The sequence below is a fragment of the Aotus nancymaae genome, unplaced genomic scaffold (assembly GCF_030222135.1).
Source record: "Aotus nancymaae isolate 86718 unplaced genomic scaffold, 86718_ANA_hifiasm-v0.15.2.pri h1tg000032l_0, whole genome shotgun sequence".
Taxonomy (NCBI): domain Eukaryota; kingdom Metazoa; phylum Chordata; class Mammalia; order Primates; family Aotidae; genus Aotus; species Aotus nancymaae.
In genome coordinates this window covers 8,070,249-8,076,171 of record NW_026988445.1, presented here as the reverse complement: position 1 = coordinate 8,076,171, position 5,923 = coordinate 8,070,249, and positions in this window count along the sequence as shown.

The following is a 5,923-nucleotide window of genomic DNA, read 5'->3' as shown; positions in this document are numbered from 1 at the left end:
TTTACGCTAACATGTATTGGGTTTATTATATCTAAAGATTTTTAAAATATTTTAAAATATCTTAATTTCTAATGTATTTACCCACAAAAACAGAAAATCTTTGGTGTTTTTAGTCATTTTTGTGTGTAAAGACAATTCTGATACCTGAAAAGTTTGAGATACCTGAAAAAGATGCTCTATACTAAAGCATCTTTGTGCCAACCATCTACTGTGAACCAGGTCCAGTAGTTCTGTGAAGTGTCAAGATGATCAAGATCCCTGTAGACTCTATTATCACAGAGTGCAGGATAATTAACTTTACCCTGAAACAAGTTATGTAAAGATAGACTGATTTTGATCCTTGCTTTTGGCTGTTGATAAGTTTTCATCACATTGACAAATACATTCTGGCTGTTGATAAGTTTTCATCACATTGACAAATACATTCAAAGTGACAGAGTCGGTGTTGATTGTTCCTGTAAAGATGCAGCATTCAACATGGCCACCACAGTTTGGGCTATCATCTAGTTATGTTTATGGTTGTCCATCATTATCTGTCACCATCCATCTCTTTTTTACAGAAGTCAGATAGGTGAATTGACTGAGGCCATAATGAGGTTCATCATTCTTGTATCCTTAAGGTTTTTGATGGTGATGATAATCTTGGTCATCCCTCTAATAATTCAATATCACTTCTGATTTGCTGCCTTTCAGTTTCAGGGGCTCTCATGTTGTTCTTCCTGCTGTAATTACTCTTGCTCTCTAGGTCAGGGAACCAGTGTGAGGATTCTGCCAGCTGAAAATTTCATAGTCCCAGTGAGACAGACTTGGGCCAGAACTGCATTTATTACTTGACTTCCATAAGCCTATGTTATAACCAGAGGACCATAGTGCCCAAAGCATCTGGTAGCAAAAACAGCTGAGATTCTGTATATACTCATCCTTAAAAGAATTCTGGCTTTTCCACTTTGTTCAGCATACTCTGTCAAACTATTTCAGTTCTTCTTGGGGGAAGGATGAAAGAATATTTAGAACATATCTGTGCAGTGGTTACAGGGTAGTTCCTCAAGGGGACCTGACTTTCTCCTCAATCAGTGGGCTCTGGGTCTGTGAAGAGATTTAGATCAGGACACTGGGTGAACAATTGTGATATTTCATTGTGAGCAACTGTTATGAAACTGCAGGTTATCATCTCTTCATTCTTTCCTGTTATGTAACCAGAAATTATCCAATGTCTTAGATGCTGTCCATCAAACTTGCCCCTAAGGATACTGTGATCTATTGCTTTCGCTCTAAATCCCTATGTCTTAATGGAACTTGACTGCTGCTCTGAGCTTGCTGATCATTAAGGTACAATTATATCCATCTTGCTTCAGTGGTTAAGTGCTGCTACCTGGGATCTGCTATTCTGAAATTTCATTTTCTTTATGGATACTAGGGAATCTTATTTCATGTCAGTATGTCCTACCACCAATTCTGGTTTGCAGAGTCACTGCTATACTTCTCACCTGTATATTCCTTACTGTCTTAGCAAGGAAAGTGTCTTTTGGGTTCTCCAAGAGAATGTGGAAATATGGTGGGTTCTCAGGTTCTAAATAACATTTCTACCTCTCTGAGGCTTATAATCCCTTTAATTCGGTGCCAGAGAAATTCTCACATTTCAACTTCATTTACTGTAAGCTATTGTCAAATTCAGTCTTCAAAGAGCCATTCCAGCAAGCTCTCAGGATCATCTATTGTTTCTTGCTGGAACTTTGAATCCTGAAGAACAGATGAGTGGTCACATATCAGAGAATTATCCCTGAACTGCATTTATATTCTTCTCACCTAGCCCCTTCTTCTCCTGTATAACACCCTCAAGATCCACTTCTATATATGTTTCCCTCATTTCTGCTGAGGCATTTTAACTCAAGCATCAGTTATTTCCACAATAATGCGACATAATGAACCACCAAAAAACCTCAGTGGTATACAATGATAAACATGTATTTTTGCCAACAAGATTATGGTTGGCTGAGCAGTTCTGCTTATCTGGGCTCACTGGGGGCTTGTTCATGCACTGACAGTCAGCAGCAGGTCAGCGAGATAGCTTTACTGATCTTAGCTGGGCTCTCTCACATATCTGGGGCCTTAGTTGCTTGGCTGTGGTCCACATAGCCTCTCACCCTCCAGCAAGCTATCCTAGGATTACTCTCCTGGCAAAGCAGAGGTGCAAGAGTAGAATTATGGACATTAAGGCCGAGGCTCGGAACTGGCAAATGTCACTTATGCTACATTCTGTTGTCCAAAGCAAGGCACAAGACAAGCCCAGATTCAATGGCTGTGAGAATAGACCATACCTCATGATGTGAGGGTCCTCAGAGTCACATGCAAAGGATGTAGATACAGGGAAGGTGGAGAATGAAGGCCAATTTGACAATCAGTCATGGTACATCCTCTAGCCAGAAGTATGTACATCTTTTCCATGTGCAAGATACAGTCTCGCCCTTTCAAGATTCCTCAAAGTCTTATCCAATCATAGTATCAGGTTCAAAATCCAAGATGTTATAATCAGTATCAGGTCTATAGTGGTTTGTTGGATGCACCTTTTTGATCTGAAGTCCTTAGAATAAAAAGAAATGTTATCTCCCCCTACATGCCCAATGTGCAACAGTGAATAGGAACAATATAATTGCAATAAACTCTCCCATTCAATAAGGGGAGGCACATAGCAGCCACTGTCTTATGACAGTTCTGAAATCCCTGGAAAAATGTTTACAGGTTCTCTTGGAGTGAGGGATGTGCCTTGATTTGGCCTTGCTCTTGCTTTTTGGAGTGGCTCATGGCTGTACCCTCTGGCCCTTGATTCTGCACTTTGAGACATCCTTCCTTTTCAATATTACTTGGTCACTTCTAATGAGGGCAGTGGAAATTTTGTCCTTGATTTCCCTAATTAGTCTGAGCCTTCTTTCAGTCTGGGGGAGAAGGAATATTCAACTTTTGGCATAATAATGGTATTTCTAAATTCTTTTTTATCTCTGCTTAACTTGTCAAGGCCCAGGCTCCTAGAATTAATGTATTATAAAGAACAGACACTTTCTTCTATTGGCCACTGGCTTTTCTGTTATGATAATAGAGGACATTCAGGTTCTGGGGACTACGGAAAGAGGGAAGGGTAGAGAGCAAGGAAAGGGGTTAGATTTGTGGGTTTTTATTCATTTTTTTCTGGATGATGCACTGGAAAGGAGAGGTGTGTAAGATAAGCTAAAGCGAACACCAATAAATGAGGGGGTTCCTTCTTCACTCTCTGAAAGAAGACAGTCTTATGGGCTGTTCCTGCATCAAACTTTGAAAAAGGCAAGATCAGCTTAGTAGCTCAGTGCTGTGAGACAGAGGAGATTAAGTCTTAGCTTTAAGTCTTAGCTTTCTGGAGATTCCCTTGCTTATAGAGGCATGAATTGGACCCGAATGTAGCTGAGGAAGAGTGCTGGGGATTTGGCTAGAAGGGCTTAGTGTCCCAGGGCAAGGGGTTCTGTAGCAATAAACTGCAGGGTAGATGCTTCAGGCTAGGGCAGAGTGAGTCACAGCTAGACTTCCAGAGGGCCTGTAGTGCTAGGGCGAGTGTAGGTGTGATTAAATCATGAAAAGAAGGTGGCCCTGGCTTCCAGGGAGCAGTGCCTGACTCTAAACCAATGGAATGATTATGAGTTCATCTGTTGCAAATACCAGCATTGTGTCCAACAGGGCTTCTGGAAACTGGGCAGAAGACAAGTCTCCCCGGCGGTAAGAGGAGGTAGAGAACATCATGCCTTAGGACTCTGATCCTTTCTCTCTCCCACCATGCTCTGTGAGCCACACCTCTTCACGATGTTGCCTTGGAGAAGAAAGGTGGGGATAGTATGGAAGACTAAAATCTGAGTGACTGGTCAGTTTTTCCCAAAGAGAAGACATTTACTTAAAGTGTTTTTAAATCATATGGACATTAAGTTATTTTATTCCCATTAACTAGTAGGGGAGGAGTCAGAAGGAAAGTGCAAATGACATAAAAAAACAATAATGATACTTACTAACAGAAATTGAACACTTATTATGTATGAGGAATGTGCCAAACTTAATCACAGTAACCCTCTGCAGTAGTTACTATTGATGTCCCTATTTTGCTTATGAGGAAATTAAGGCACAGAAAGCCTGGGAAATTTCCCTGAAGGCACACAGCTATGAAATGATAGAACCAGAATTCAAAAGCAGGCAGTTTGAAACTTGAGCCTATGCTCTTAAATATTTCATTTGCTCAATCAAATTGTAGATTGAGATAAATTTGCAATTCTACCTTATAAATGATCAGTAAGTATTTTTGGAATTAATGAATGTTGGGGTGAGTACTGCAGGTGGTAGTGGTGATGTGTGTGTGGACATTACAATGAGCCCTAGTTACTACCTTTCTGGGTCTTAAAGGGATGAACTTTAACTGTGAATAGTGAATTCAGCCTTGCTTAATATATATATAACTTACATTTTGATTGTATGTAACTAATTTAGCCTTACAACCAAGGTATTGCCAAAGCAAATACTGAAGGTAATAAGAGACAGACTTGTTGACCTTAGGTGTGAGACTCCAGTGTGATAACGGCCCATAAAAGGTGCTGAATTGGAATTACCCAGGAGATAGAGCTGTCAGCCAATTTACTCAACTTATGTCTTTCCCAAAAGCAATTCTCCAAAAAAGGAGGAGTAAACTTGGGATACTCAGGTGGAAGGGACTGAAAAAAAAAGACATACTTTTTGTTGTTGTTGTTTGAAGACTCTCAAATACTTTCAAAGATCAATCTATATGTTAACAGACTCTTCCATAAAACCCATATAATAGCTGAGCCTATTTGAAGAGGGTCCAAGTTTTCTCTTATATTTATTGGAGACTGGAGGAATGCAGTCTACAAACCCAGCCTTTACTCCCTAAGATCACTCATTTTAAGCACATGTCAGCAGTGGGAAGTTTGTGATTTCCTGGAGACCTCCTCAAGGTCTCTGCACATAGGAGCACATGGCAGTGTAGATAGCAGGACTGCAGGGTTTATGGAGGGTAGCTTCTGAGGTTGTTTAAAAACAGGGAGGAGAATCTTCTTACTTACTTTTGCTGAATGCTAGAATAAAAATATTGGCTGCAACTGAGTGATGGCTCACGCCTATAATCCCAACACATTGGGAGGGCAATGTAGGAGGATCACTTGAGTCCAGGAGTTCAGGACCAGCCTGGGCAACATGGTGAAAACCTGTCTCTACAAAAAAAAATTTAAAAGAGAAGAAGAAGAACACCACCACCACCACCACCACCACCACCACTACCACTGGCTGCTTCGGTAACTGTAATTGGATTAGCATGTCCAGATCACTTATTGGATGAACTTTGGAAAATGACAAACACACCTCCAAAAGAAAAAAAATTGAGTTTATATTTCACTTTTTAGAGATAATTCTGCCAGTATTGGGCATGCATTGTTGATTTATAAGGGGAAGATTATAGCCAAATGGCAGAGAGGATGGTGGTTAGCTTTTGTCACATTGAAGTAGGGAGTTGTGTTCCATTCTCACAGATTATATACTTTGAACTATTTTTCTTAATTCTCTCCAACCTCATCACCATCCTGGAAGAAAGACAGATTTCTCTGAACCTTTCATACTCTCAGTCTTCAGATTCTATCTATCTTGAGACGTCGTTGCTATTACCCTTATAGAAATAGCATCCACTCATCCTGCATTTTGAGCTAATTTTTTTGCATAGATTATAACACATTTCTAGTGAGTAGATTGAAAATGAAAGATGTAGATTTATTTTTCCACAAAATTGCCAACTCAAGGAAAACATATATTGGTGAAGATTCATCCTAAATCCAATTTTCTAAAGGCCTAAAATCTGCATTGATTAAAAAAAGTTACAACTCTATTACAAAGAATATCAAAGATCTGA